The 15,350-nt window shown below is 51.9% G+C and overlaps 1 long non-coding RNA gene across 1 annotated transcript in view; it reads left to right on the top strand.

Moving 5' to 3' along the window:
- Positions 1–15,350, top strand: part of LOC114886231 — a 101,091-nt gene that overhangs the window by 12,940 nt on the left and 72,801 nt on the right. The window lies entirely within an intron of this gene.

Consider the following 15,350-nt stretch of genomic DNA (forward strand, 5'->3'; position numbering starts at 1 on the left):
CACTGGCTCCTGTTCTAGACTGAGTTAGGGTCTTCTGAGTGCTACCCAAAGCATCCTGGTACTAATTTTCCCAAGCCATTTCTTGGTGTTTAAGACACTGTCCTTCATTCCAACTGGAAGCCTACAGAGCTGCTCCCAGGCCAGAAAGCTACTGTGTGGGGCTTTCTCTACTTCAGATAAAAGTCCTGCTGCCTGAATAGTCAACAGTTCCATCCAGCTCAAGGGAAAGGAAGATTGTTGAGACACAGCTGCCTTCAGAGGGGAGCTGACAAGCAGGTGGAAGGTAGATGTTTTGGAGGGAAGAGCCCAGTTAACAAGATGAGGGAGGAAACATCCCTGTTGTTATTTCTTCTTGGATTCATAGTCCATTTAACCAGGGGTGCTGACGGGGAGTATTTGGATAGAAATATTAGATGCTCCGAAATCAATGCCTAATACCCTGCCAGAGGGACCCAGCTTCTGACCATCGTGCACACTCATACCCACACACATACACACTCACACACACCTTTACAAGCTCTCACATACTCACACACATACCCCTACGCTCATTCATACGCTTATACAAACTCTTATGCGCACACACACGCACACACTGCAAGAGATATAATCGACCCGAGTCACCCCCCATCTTTTTTCAATTTCTAAAAAGCTACATTTACCAAAATAAGTAAAACATGTGAGGTATGGGATCCACCTTGTTGAAGGACTGGGTTTTATTGGTCAACTGGTAAATCAAAACACATGGAAAAGTGCTACATTTAGGAACATACTGCGACTGTATTACCCCCTCGTTTTACTGGTTCATCCCTAATCGGAACCAGCTGGCAATAAAGAAGCGAGTTCATGGGAATCCACCCTTTGTTGAAAGCGGGGCCGGGGGGATGCTGGAGGCCGATGAGCACGATGAAAACAGCTGTAATTGACTCACGAGGTCAGGCTCTGGGTAGAACTCGGGGACAGAGGTGACACTACAGCTGGTGCATAAAATGCCGGGCTCCCGGTTGCCTATAACTGTGTACAGAGGAGGCAGAGAGAAAGGCGCCATTTATGAGGCTCCTCTCACTGTCTGCTCCCGCTGACGTGACTCAGGCTTGCTCTAGAATCTCACAATTACTCTGGGATGCTTGTTGGCATTAATCACCACAATGGTAATGATGGCACTCGTGATGGTGATTATGGTGATGATGGAGATGGAGATGATGGTGACGGTGGCAGCAGTCAGAAACTTCAAACAGGCTCCACAAAGCATGTGGAGCATCTCCACATCAAAGCGCTGCAATGTTAATTATGTGAGCCTTGTAACCTTGACAACATTAATTGAACAACTTTCCATTTTCCTTGTGTTTTATCTGTTTTAAACACTTTTTCCCCCAAACAAGGAAACTGGCATCTGAATTCTAGAAATGGAACATACACACATGCCACCCCAACTCCCCTTCCTGTCACAAATCAGCTCAGTGGCTCCACCCTTTGGAAAATTGTGATGCATTAGGAGGGTCTGTGGGATATTTTTAGCACCTGACACCATCCCATTTCTTCCTCTCTCTGCAGTGTTGTGTGATGTGTACCTTGTTTAATCACCATACTTTAATTTTATAGACAGACTTTTTCATAAGTCTGCTAATATTTTGAGATCTGCAGAGGGCTCAGCATCAGAGTTGGGACTGTCCGCCTAGACCTGGGCCAGGGCACACTGTACACACGAGCTGCCCTTGCTCCTGGGCCCAGGGCAGGCCTTAGTGACACTCTCACACAGAATCTGAAGCCAGCGTCTCGTTTCTTCTCGACACAGGATGTCTGGGATTCAGTACCAATTGCTGGAAGTTGGTGAGATGAAATTGATCTGTTATCCCTGGAGATGCTGTAATAAAAATAACACCAGGTCTTTTCATTTCAAACTTAATCCCTTGGCTTCCACTGGCCCCAAAGTGAGAGTAAGGGGCTGAGTAGAGTGTGCACTGCGTTTCTAAATCGTGAACATAGAAAGATTTAACCATTTTGGTGGTCAACACTCTGCACCCTGCTCATTAAATCCATTTAGGAGAACTGCTGTTTGGAATCATACGATGGATTAACGTCTTGGCTGTAAAAAGGGTGAAGTCGTATGCACGGACAGGCCTTGAGGCCCCCGTGTCGGCCCTGCTCCCAGCTCCCAGCCGAGGAAAACACTGTCCCCAGAGCACCGCCCCTCCCTGGCATTGGCTACACACCACTCTGCCGTTGGAATGTAAGCTTCCTGAGGGCAGAGACTTAATCTGCCTCATTCCCTGCCCCCTTCCTTGCCTTGGACAGTGCCTGGTGTGTGGAAGATGCTCAGTATATTTATAGAGCCAGTGAATGAATGAATGGGACTTCCAGATTTCTGAGTCCTGGACAGAAGGGTGGGATTCTCTCAGGGAATTCGTCCCCCAGCAGTGCCCCCCGCCGGCCAACTCCTTGCATGTGGAGAGAACAGCAGGCGGGGAAGCCCCAGCCTGTATTTCCAATAAGAAATACGTGATTTTTCTCGTATTCACTTTTGTGACCAAGGGGAGCCCCTTCTGCTGAGTCACCCTGCTGGTGGGCGAGCAGCTTTGGAAACCAGTGCACCCGGTGACTACGGGATGCACTTCCCGTCACACGTGCGGCCTGCGTCCGTGAAGAGGAGACCTGAGGGGTTCACGAGCGAGTACCTGGGGTCTGATTTGCTCTCTTCGTGGCATTTTCCTCTCTGCTGGGCTGAGCTATGACCAGGTTGGAGCTCCTACCTCACGAGTCAGACCTCTTTGCTTTTCCCGGCTCCACCTTTGGCACAGTCTCTGGACCCGACTCCGTGCCAACCTGGAAAGGGGGGCACAGAGCTGTATGTGTCTTGGAGGCAACACGACAGGGGCGTAAGGGCCTCAGGGTTGCAGAGGGAAGAAAAAAGGCTCACTTGGGTGCAGACACGCCTCTGGCTGGTGAACAACGACACTGGACCTCTTTACAATCTACTTGGAAAGCCTTTCCAAGAGGGCTGAGAAGGAAGTTTCCTTGGTGTGTGTGATGGATTCCAAAGCTATGAACTTGCCTTGTTGAATGTTCTCTGAAGTGACATGGACTGTGTTCTCTCCATGAAAAGGACATGCTGGAGGATTTCCTTCGAAGGAATTCCTTAGAGGATTCAAGTTGGAGGGGGAAATTTAGAGGGAAAATGGGTTCCCCCCCAGGAATTCTAATGAATGAAAACCATCTTTCCCACACCCTCCAGTCCTACACGAGCTTGGAGAGCTATCACATGGATCACTACAAAGAACTCGGGCCATAATTCTGGAGTGAATTGCAGGACTGGGAGATTTTCCTTGCCTTCAGAAAAGACGCAGCCACTCTTCCCTTATCCCTGGGCTTCCCTCCAGATACACCATTTAATATTGTGTTCCTCACAGGGACTGTGGGACCATGGACCCAGCTCGTGAAGGCCCTCGGTGGGGAACGCAGGGCCATAGTGATGTTAGACACCATAAACCCAAGTCACGTTTTGAATGTCAAAAGGAGTCCTAATACCCAACTGCCTCCCCTACTTTCTTCCTAAGAGAACTCAGATTTTATGCAAAGGGGCAAGGTGCCCAGCTAAAAGACCACCGTGTCCAGCTTTCCTCCTCACCGTGGGGTCCAGTACCGCCCCCATCATCCCCGCCATTAACATTGGGGGGATGATGGAGCGTACGTACGCGGCGCTAAAGTAGCCTCCAGTCACCCTTCGGCACCAAAACTGGTGTAGGAGCACCCATGGCTCAGAGTGTCAGCAGTGGGGTCTGGGCTCAAATCCCAGCACAGCCAGGGTGTGGAGCTGAGGACAGATTACTCTCTGGGCTTCAGTTGTTCCCTGTCTGCAAGATGAGAGTAACCCCAGCTCCTAACATACGGGTACTGGGAAGGTTAGGTGATCAGAGGGTGATGGTGGTGATGACGATGATGGTCTTAGCACCACGACCATCGCTAGGGATAACAAAGCAACTTCATCTGTGGTTGCAAGGGTTGAATGTTTCCGGCAGTCAGATGATATGTTTTCCAGAGCGTGTCCTCACCCTAAATCGAGGAAGATGCTAAAGAGAAACCCATTGCCTGACTCTGATCAGTGTGGGTCCAGGAAGCAAATGAAAGGAGAAGTCTGGTTGCTCTAGAAAGGAGTTGGGGCCACGGGAGCTGTGAGACATGCCAGTGCTCAGAAGCTGTGGAGCCCCACCATCCACTTGGGTCGGTGCGTCTTACCCAGCACATGACACGCATGCACCTGTCACCTGGCCATCCTTTCTCCTCAAACGCCCTTTGCCCTCTCTGCCAAATCACCCTCCAGGGTTAAAGTGGGTACAAGGGCATCAAGCTGTCACTCATGTCTAGATGGTGTTTCATTCAATCCTCAAAATAAGTGTACAAAGTAGGCACTATTACCTCCATTTTACAGATGAGGAAAGTGAGGCTCAGAGAAGGGAATTCATTGCCCAAGGTCATCCAACGAATGATCAGTAGATGCTCCAGCCCCGTCTCCCCATGGGCTCCTTGAGGCACCTTAGGGTTCCTTGGAACCCAGTTTGAATATCACAGCCCTAGCCACTCTCTCATGGGCCTTCCCAGTCGGCCGTGTGGTTATTTATATGACTTTGGTCGTCCTCTGTGGTCCTGAGGTGGTGAGGAGTGGACGGAATTCAGCGTGCACTGTACCCGGTGGGGCTCACCAGGTGCTCTGACAACAAGGCGTTTCCTTTCCTAAACCTGGAAATGGCTGGTCTCCCCGACAGGCGCACTCTTGCCCAGCCATGAATGCTGAGGCCTAAAGGTCTCCAATTAACAGGCCTCTGCAGACGCTGTGCACAGCAGAGGGGGAAGCTGCTTGGAGCCTGATGAGAACTTGCCGCTGGTGCATACGGAGGGGCAGCTTGGCTCCATGTCCGTCACAGGAGCATCAACAGGAAACGGAGCTCAGGCCTCTGCTGTCCTCGGTGGGACAGGTCCCCGTCTCCCTCCAAGCCTGGCTCGGCTTCACCGATGGAATAAAAATGGAACGATATAATTACACTTGCCGAGTTAGCAGCTGAGAAGCTCACGTGTTTGCTTACATGTGCACAGAATGAAATCTCAGCTCACAAGCGAGGGTGTTAGGATTATTAAATGTGTGTTGGTGGAAGGTTTGGCAGCTCTCTGGTCCCAGGCATGGAGCTGGAAGTTGACTCAGAGTCCCAAGTGATGGCTCCACACTCGTCCATGTCTGTTAGTCGTGACGGCCCGTCTGCCTGAAGGAGGAGGTCCCTTCCCGAGGCAGGAGGGTGCCGAGGAGATACTGGCAAGGTGCCAGTGCGGGGTGGTGCTCGGGCTCCCCCTGTGCCCAAGTGCAGGTGGAGCTGGGAATTGACCAAACCAGAGACTTCAAAGCAGGGTCCTGGGCAACCTTCCAGGTCGCGCTAAGTACTGGAGGTTCAGGAGGAGATCGGAAGGTGCGCGCACAGAAGGCAGCTGGACCCAACTTTCTGACTGTCCCCTGACCCACCAAAGTCCGTGCTTTGAGAGGGGAGGGCAGTGGGACAGATGGCATTTATCTGAGCTGTCATGGTATTAGCGCACTGGTTACCGCACCTCCGTGAGCTTGAGAAGCACCTGGGAAGCTATTTATACAATGTGCGTCCATCTCCCAACTCTTGATACCGGCGTGCTCCTCTCTCCAAGGCTCCGAGTCATTGGCACTGCAAAGGGGTTCAGGAATCTACGCATTCACAACACCTGGCCTTTCTGATGTGGCTGTGAGTGAGTCACAGTTTGGGAGACAAGTTCTAGAGCAGTGGTTTTCACACTCCAGCCCGCTCCGGATCCCTGGGAGGCTGTGTTAGAGCACAGCCCCTCCCTGCAGCTTACGATGCAGCAGTTCACGGACAGAGCTCCAGAATCTGAACTTCTAACACATTCTTGGGCGAGGCCTTGCTGCTGCTGCTGGAACGCCACTTTGAGAACTATTCTTTTCCTGTCTTGGAGAAAAAAAATCAGCTTGGTCATTTCAGTGGCTCCAAGGAGGGGAAACCATGCCTTGCTCAGCTTTTATTCCCTAGCATGGCAGGCTCACCCTTGGCTAATTAATTCACCTTGAGATCTTTTAGAATGTTCCAGTGATGTTCTTTTTCTTTTTATTGAGATGTGTTTGATGTACGATATTATACAAGTTTCAGGCATACAACATAGTGATTCACAATTTTTACAAATACACTCCACTTATAGTTATTATAAAATATTGGCTGTATTCCCTGTGCTATACAATATATCCTTGTAGCTTACTTATTTTATACATAGGAGTTTGCATCTCTTAATCCCATACCCTTAGCTTGCCCCTTCCCTTTACCTCTCCCCACTGGTAACCACTAGTTTGTTCTCTATATCCATGAGTCTGTTTCCTTGTTACATTCACTAGTTTGTTTTATTTTGTAAGATTCCACATGTAAGTGATATCATACAGCATTTGTTTTTCTCTTTCTGGCTTACTGCACTTAGTACGATAATCTCTAGTTGCGTCCATGTTGCTGCAAATGGCATTATTTCGTTCCTTTTTATGGCTGAGTAGTATTCCATTGCATGTATGTACCACACCTTCTTTGTCCATTCATCTGTCGATGGACACTTAGGTTGTTTCCATGGCTTGGCTATCGTGAATAGTGCTGCTATGAACATGTGCATTGGGGTGCATGTATCATTTTGGGTTAGTGTTTTTGTTTTCTTCAGATAAATACCCAGGAATGGAATTGCTAGGTCATATGGTAGTTCTATTTTTAGTTTTTGGAGGAACCCTGATGATGTTCTAATTGGGGGTGGGGCCCTGGCAAGCTGCCCTCCCCCAGGTGCAGCCAGAGCTGAGCACCACCTTAGCACAGAGCAGGCAACCAATTTCCATTTCCACGTTAGGATTTGTCGAGTGCCCATAGTATGCTTTCGTTCAATAATTACCAAGTGCCTGTTGTCTTCCGAATGCTGTGTCAGACTCAGCGGGGACAGAAGAAAAAGGTGTCTGTCCAGGTCTCCAGCAGCTCTTAGCCCACTGGAGGCGACAGGTGTGCAGTCACAGGTAGGAGCTACAATCGAAGGACGTACAGGTGCTGCAGGGCCACAGAGCAGAGGAGTTGGGGCAGGGTGTGAAAAACTTCCAAAGGAAGGCAGAATCTGGTCTGGGTCTTAACAAATGGCAAGGGAGAAGGCAAGAAGGCTCACTCCAGGCTGATGGGACAGCCTTCTGGTGCCGCGTCCTGAATCCTCACGTAGCAGTCAGGGAAGTCTTAGCGGGTCGGTGTGGCTGGAGGATGGAGCGTTGGGGCAGGAGTGATGGAGGACAAGGAATGGGAAGTCACTGAGGAACACAACATTTAGAAGTGAGTTGCCTTTGGGGCATCAGATTGCAATTCATTTTCCCCAGTTGAGAGGTGGAGGCTTGGCCATCAGCCCCTTGCAGCCCCACGGTGGGATGGGTTCTCACCCCTCCCAGTGGGAAAGCACAGACCTTTGAGTTTGCGTTCCTTTAAAAAGCATTGATTCTAATTTTTTCCTACGTGCTTTTGGTGCCAGGGTTCGTGCTAGAGCCCCAGCACCCATCTCCTTCCAGGAGCGAGCGGGAAGGCAGGGTGGGGGACGGGACTGCTTGCTGGGGCCGTCAGCTCCTGGTCCGGACCCTGCTAGTCGTTCCTGGTTCGCTTCTCACTGCTGCGCCTATAGAGTGAAGGTGGGCAGAAAACCCGAAGACCAATGGAACCCTGACCTTAGAAAGTTGTCTCCTGCTGAACCAATGAGCCAGTGGAGACAAAACAGGAAGGACAACCTGAAGACCCCGCGGCCCCCGTGGCTCCCTCTGCCACCCAGCCTCCCCGAACCTGCGGTGCACTCTCGCCCAGCCCAGCGCTACAGATCCCCGTCCCCGGGCATCCTGGGACAAGGCCAGGACACCGCAGAGCAAGGCGCTGGCACTTCCCGTCAGGGCGAATCCCATCCGTCACCTCCACAGCCTCCAGCTAGGAGAGAGCTTCCCAGGTCCCCGGTCCCTGAAGAGAAACTGGTTTATTCAACAGTGTTTCGGAAATTAAAGCCAGGGCCTCACTCTCGTATTTGGCCAGTCGGACGGGAAAAGTCAGACCTGAAAGAAGGAATGGGGACATCTTGGGTGTGGGGCTGTCGGGGGCCTGGCTCGGGATAGAACAGCTGAGCCAAGCCTTGCTGGTCCGCTCCACTCCTGAACCCCGAATGCTGGAGCAGGGGTGCTGGATGGTGTGCCAGGGCGGTACCCCCATCTGCCAGGAGGAAGTGCTGAGAGGGGTGGGGCAGGGGGTCAGCACAATGATGGGAGCTGTGGGTTTGACTGTGGCTGGGATGAGTGTGTAATGTGCTGTCCAGGCAGAAGGGCATCTACTGGTCACTCTGCTGGGACGTGGGTGTAAAGCAGAGCTGTCCAGGGCTCTGGTATGGAGGCGGTATGGAAAGCCAGCCCACGAGACGGAGTTGAAGGAACTAGGGATGTTTAGGCAGAGGGGATGAATTGGGGGAGGCATAAAGCCTGCATTTTCTAGAGTCAGAGTTCCTGACATGAAGTCCTGGCTCCATCACTAACCATCTGTGTGACCTCAAGCAAGCGCCTTGATTTCTTCATCAGGACTGGATAATCGTGCCTGCCTCACTGGGCCGCTGGCCAGAGGAGTTAGGATACTAGAAGTCTGGTGTTTATTCGGTGCTCAGTGAGTTTGGTGGCTGTAGCCGTTACTGGTGTTCCTTGCAGTGGCCCCGGGCACTTCTCTCAACCCCCCTAGTCCACGGTCTCCCCTGCTAGGAGGCAAGAAAATCTTCTTTCCTAGTTATTCCTCAGGATAATCAGGATGAACAAATGGGACAACTGGTGCGGAAGCTTGGAAAACTGTGCATGATCCAGGCTATGTGAAGAGCTGACCCACGAGAAGGGAACCGGAATAAAGTGCTCCTAGGATGCGTGGCCCCTCGGTGGAGAAATTTCATCTCTGATGGGAGATTCAGATGACGTAACCAGACATAAATGTAACCAGTCGTCCCATTCTTTGGGTTGGGTAGCAGTGCCATAAATAAGCAAAGGATCTTTTTGTCATCCCAGCGTCGATTACTTCCTGTACTGGTATTACCTCCTCTTCCCCTTTTAGTCTGTGAGCTTGGGTGGGTTTGAGCCTCATCTCCTGGCTCCAGGCCTGGCCAATCAGAACATTCTGCTACTTGGGCCACAGTCATTGGTGCCAAGACTGGCAAGAGGTCCCAGCAGGCCAGTAAGACTCAGTTCCAGGGCTTTGGTTAGAGCTGTTAGCAGCGGGAGGACAGCTTTTCCACCAAGGTTTCTGAGAAGGTGGGTCTTAGGCCTGCAGCCGCCATCTCGCTCACCCTGAAAATGGAAGCCGCACAGAGGAGAGCAGAGCTGAGAGCTGACAAGGTCCAAATGGGAGACTGCTTCCCTTGTTTGAGTCCCTGGATTCAGCCGTACCGAATCACAAAAGCAGAGTTTTCAGTTAGGCAAACCAACGTTCCTTTTCTTGCGTAGATGAGTTTCTGTCACTTACAACCAATAGCACTTTGAATCATAGAGACAGGTGATGAGAAGAAGTACGGATACGGCGCGAAGGATTCCTGAGCAGACCTCGGGTTGGAGATGGGCCGTCGATCCTGTGTCTGTTGGCCTCAGGAGCATTCCCTGCCCTCCCCATCCTGCTTTGTCTTACGGGCGGGCCGCCATCTGCAGGCCACCTTCCCAGACTTCTGCGTTGGCTGACTTCCAGCCGGTTCAGCCAACGAGGGCGCTGGGGGACAGTCAGAGGCAGGAGGAGGGGAGAAGCCAGGGGGGTTCCCTTCTCCCTCCCTGCCTCGGGCGACGTCTCCAGCAACGGCTGTCTCCTCGCCCTCCTCCACGGTTCCTGCTTCTGCTGGGTGACCCACCCCTCCATCCCCAGCCTCGTGATGCTGGAGGCCTACTGCTCTTGTTCGGCTGTGGGTCGCCTCACTGTCCCCTGTTTGGCTTCTTAGCAGTCCCATCACTTGTGCAGCCAATTCCCTGTATTAAATTCTCTCTGTTTTCAATATTCAGAGCTTTCGCTCCTCTCCTGATTGGACCCTAACTGACACAGATGGAAAATAGGTTTCCTCTTGTGTCCAGCAGTAAGAGAGCACAGGGGCATTCAAGGAACTAAAATAAATTCAGAGTTCTTGGGGGTGAGTGGTGAGGGTGGGGCTGGACCAGGCAGGGCCTTGTGAACCACATGGACGAGTGTGGCTGTGATCTGAGGGAAGCGGGAGCCCCTGGTTCACTTTAAGAAGGATTAGGGGTGGTGTGGCGTGGTGAGTAGGGGAGGGGTGAGACTCCCACGCCCCAGCAGACTCTGGGACACATCCCGAAATGAGGACTTGGCTTCTACAGGCCAACACGTGCCAGGGGCCCAGAGAAATGTGATCTGAAACTTCCAGGAGCTGCTTCTCTCTGACTCACATATTTCAAAGGCCAATCTCTTTGGGGGCTCTTCTTGCCCAAGTGAAACGGAATACTGTATTAGGACTTGGGTGTAGAGGGGAGGGGACTCCAGGAGCCAGCGAGGCGGAGTGGGCCGGGGGGCTTCAGCGAAGCCGGCAACAAAGAGCCCAGTGACCCAGAGAAGACTGAAGCAGCCCAGACATGAAAGGAATATGCTGGAAAAATTAACTCAGTGTTTGCTTTGGGAACCAGTCTGACGGCTCTTAATCCAGTGGGTGTGTGCGCATTGCGGCTCACGGGACGCCCCCAGATCCCGGCGGGGCGACAAAGGGCCGTTTGTGATGTTTCCATCTGCACCACGGAGGGTGCCTGCCGCCTGGCCCAGGCCCCGGGCTCTGAGCAGTGGTCCTGCCGTCGGGGGCTCCAGCCTCCCCTGGCGGCCGGCTCCTGGCTGGCTGCTTGCTGACTTTTCCTTCTCTTCCCACCTTGATGTTCCCACTTTAGAAAGACGAATGGCACGGAGAAGTCGCCAAGCCCCAAGCCCCAAGGCTGGATTGCATGGAGGGTTTGTTTCTTGAAAGTGCATCTGTCAGAGGGAGCAGACAAGAAGAAGTACGGCCTTGACTCCTGGAAGGCGGGTCTGGGGCACGGAGGGCAGGCGGACCTTGCAGGGATGAGGGACCCCCTCCTCCGTGAAGTGGTTCGGTGGAATCATAATGTCACACATAGGCGGACAGTTCTCAGACCGGAATTTGATTAGATGTGCTTGAAAGGAAATCATGTTTTAAATTCCTTTCCTCCTGTTTTAACTAGGCCAGCCCCAGGGATAGGGACACCTTGGCCAAAATTCATAGATAAACAAAAGAAGTCACTTCTTAGATTTTTGAGCTTCCTAAGGGCTCAGCTCCTGCCATTCCAGGGGGAGTTAAATGACTCTCAAGGGTACCGTTGACCACTGTGGTTTTGCATTACCGACTGGATTTAGAAGTGACCCCTCTCTCCATGTTGACCCACAGACGTCCTGTCTACAGAGCCATCACCCATGTGGTCCAGTCTCGGGACAGTGCAGTCATCAGAGAAGCCGAGTCCGGCAACCAGAGCAAAGTTAAAAATAACCCAAGTTGCTAACTTGCATCTGTCAACCACTATGAAGGGCATCAATGGACCAAAGCAAACGATTTTCAAACATCCTTTTGCTGTTCCGTCCAGTCGCCTCACACGTCGCAGCTGCTCCCCAATTCTCTCCTAAAACAGAAGCAAGACCTGCCCCTCTTTTCTTTTGTAACAGAAATGAGAACCCAGGAAGTCAGGATCCTCTGTGGTGGTGAGGCCAGCTGAATGCAGAACCCTCTCTATCGGTGTGTGGTGGGGGGGCAGTCTAGCCAGGGGAATGTCATCCCAGGTCCTCTCTGTCCCCGTTTCTGAAGGAGGGTGGGGGTGTGCGAACATGCCTGCCTGTGCTCCCTTCCCCCAGGACGCTCTTCTATGCCGCCACCATCCGTGGTGGACCCTCAACCCAACCCTTCAATCTGACATCCCCTGTGACCTTTTGGTCTCTCATCTCTGGCCCACCAGGACATTCCCTGGTCCCCACACCCCGAATCCTCCTTCCATCCCCCTCAGCAAGTGTGTGCACAGGTTCCAGTCCTTCCTTCCTGCTCAGGGCCTGGATGTTTCTGTCACGGAGGCACCGCACCAGCCCCCGGGCTTCCTTTGTGTCAAGCAAGAAGGAACTCTTGGTTTACTTAAGCCACTTTCATTTCAGGGCTTTATCACCAGCAGCTGAGCACAGTTCTAACTGAGAATGTCAGTTGTGATTATTGCTTTAATATAAAGATGACATTTGCAGCAACTCACCCTGGAGTAAACTGGTGCTCTGGAAATGAGTGTCCTCACTCTTCCAGGTGTCCTGCCCCCCGCCTGCCACGTCCGTTCTGCCCGCATGGCCCAGAGTGAGAAGCTGGGTGCTGCAGGCTCCTCCCCTACTCTACCTTCTGCTCTTTCGATTGAATGGGCATCCCCAGGCACCACCCGAACTCCAGACCCGAATGTGCTCGTTGCCTGGTTCAGGGTGGAGGTCAGCCTGGTGTGGGGGGCCGAGCCCCGGCAGTGACCGGGTCCTCGTGTGCACTTGGCTGCTATTGGACCAAGTGAGCTTGCACACGTTCTGGGACCCCTTTGGGCATCCTTGACATCCTTGGGGCTTTATAGTCAGAGAGGGTTGCGTTCAAGTCCTGACTAAAATGCACTAGCTGTTTAAACTTGGGGAAGTTCCTTAACTTCTTTAGTTTCTGCATCTGTAAAGTTTCTCTCTAGCACTAGCATTTGTAAAACAGGAATAGTAAAGGCACCCAGCTCTGGTACCCTCCCAGCTCTGGAGACCACAAATCTGAGCTCAAGGTGTCAGCAGGGTTGGTTCCTTTGGAGGGTTATGAGGGAGGGTCTCTTCCAGGCCTCTCTCCCGGCTTGTGCTGGCCTCCGGTGTCCCCTGGCTTGTAGATGGCATTCAACCTGTCTTCACATGGTCTCCTCCCATGTGTGTCTGTCTATCTGTCCAAATTCCCCCTTTTTATAAGGACACCTGCCAGATTGGATTAGGGCCTACCTAACAACCTCATCTTAACTTGGTCATCTGCCAAGACCCTCTCAGAGGATGAGGTCACGTTCACAAGTACTGGGGCTTAGGACTCCAACATCTCTTGGGGGGACACAATTCGACCATGAGCTGATGGAGAAAATTCATGTAAAGAAAGTCCTTTCCTGCAGCATCTTCAAGTGCTTACCACTTAGCAAGGTTTGCCGTTGCTGCGTTTATTTTTTTGTAGTTATCTTGCTTTTTCATGAACCACTAGACCAGGTACCCAGGTTTACATTGACTAGAGCAGAAAGGCTGCACCTATCCCGCTAATTCAGCTCTGGGGGTTTTCAGTTGACGATTGGTGGCAAGCCTCATGGTTGTGGTCAAGCCGTCCTTGGATCTAACTGGCTGATGGGAGGAGGCCATGACCTCCTCATGGCCACTAGTCGGACAGACAGACAGACTCAGCCAAGGGGCCAAAAGTTTCAAATCTCTCTGAATTCCTCCAGCCTTGAGATTGGATTTTACCACGGAATGAAATTCATTCAAAGGCATCTTCATTTTCCATAGAACTTGCCAGCTGCAGAGAGGCAAGGCAGAAAGAGTGGCTGGAAATTCCAGCTCCATCCTCCCACTGTTGGCTTTCTGGAAATCGGTCCCTCATCTTCTCTTTCATTCCTCTCCTCCTATCTGTGAGCAAGAAATGAAACTAGGAACTGCTTTCCACCGTGTCCCCCACGCTGAGGTTGGGGGCTACCTGTGAGGTGACGCAGGCTTCCTGGGGGGTAAACACAGCAGGTACTGCTTGGCAGCTGGTGGGTGACTGTCCTTCTGTGTGTGAGCAGAGAGGGACCCTGCGAACGGGCATGTTCCTAGTGTAGCGCGCTGAGCGTCTCCCAACGTCCTCGATAAGGAAATCATCTTCAAATGAAACGGTCTCCAAATAGCTGAGCGGTGACCTAAAAAATTAGAGCTGACAGGAAACGGGAAACACATCTGCCTCTGAGTAATTGGTTCTTCTTTTCATATGTGAGTTGAATCTGTGTGAAATTCCTTCCCCCCAATTATAAATAGAAACCAATGTGCTTTTCGGTTGGGCTTTTCTTTTTTTATGAGGTTTTTCCCACAGACAAAAGGGATTTTCACTTTCAGGAGAAACGATTGCCAAAGGCAAGAGGCTTTTAGATGGATGTGAATCGGGGCCACAGGCCTCCTCGCCAAATTCAGCCATGATGTACTGTCCTCGGCCTGACAGCCTGGGCTATTTTCTTTCTTAGAGAAAAATGCTGGGAGGCAGGAGCTGAAAGACGGGATTCCAGCCCCGGTTCGCCACGGCTGGCTGGGTGGCCCTCACGGGCTGCCTTTGCTCATCTGATAGCAGTTTGCTCGCCTGGTACTGATACTCTGCGTCGGCAGCTACACTGGCCTCTGCACTCAGAGTCTTGATGCTGCAAGATGTGCAGAGAGGAAAACCGTTCAAGGCTGTCAGGAGTCTGGGTGGAAAGGTCGGTGATGAGAGGAGAACAGAGGAAGTGCCTGGTCTTGGAGAAGCCGGAGGTTCTGCCGCCGCCCGCCAAAGGGAAGGAGACCCGTGGAAACTCGAGGCAGCGCGCTTATTGCGATCCGCCTGAGAGACTAAAAACCCTGGCAACACAGATCTGCGATGCCTCCCCGTCAATTCCAGTATCCAAAACCGAAAAACCGAGATTAAAAAAACCTCCGTTGGTGACGAAGTCTGCCCTTAAGTGAAAGCTCAGCCATTGACTGCAGAACCGTTTGAAGATACAGGGCAGCCCCAAACCCACGGGAAAATGACGGGGTGTAGGGTACACTCACCCTATTACGTTCCTAAAGTCCATAAAAGTTCTGAGTTTTGCATGCATCTGGCCCCAGCAGTTTCAAATAAGGGACTGGGGATCTGAAATAATCTCATTTAGAATTGTCGCCAGCAAGCAGGTGTCCCCGGGTGATGTGTCAGAGGTCGCAGGCTGGTGGGCTTCAGGAAGACCTGGGGGTATATTTTACTCAGTGACCACTGTGCTTTAAACATCCAGTTTTTTCGGTGTCTTTGGTGGGGAACAAAGTGACATCTGAGTCCCTCCTGTTTCTTTCCTCCGGGCCACCTGCCTGCCTCTGAAGACATTCGCACTGACAACCTGCCAAATCATCATCCTTGAAAGTGCTTATAAGAAGAAAAGGGATGACCGAGACGGGCCCCCCAGATTGTTGCCCCCTCACTCAGTCACTCATGCACGCTTTCATTCAACAAGCAATGGTAGGGCCACCCTTGCTTACCATATCGGTCAGTTGACAGCA

This window comes from Monodon monoceros, unplaced genomic scaffold (genome assembly GCF_005190385.1).
Source record: "Monodon monoceros isolate NGI ecotype Baffin Bay Population unplaced genomic scaffold, NGI_Narwhal_1 Super_Scaffold_10, whole genome shotgun sequence".
In the NCBI taxonomy this organism is placed as follows: domain Eukaryota; kingdom Metazoa; phylum Chordata; class Mammalia; order Artiodactyla; family Monodontidae; genus Monodon; species Monodon monoceros.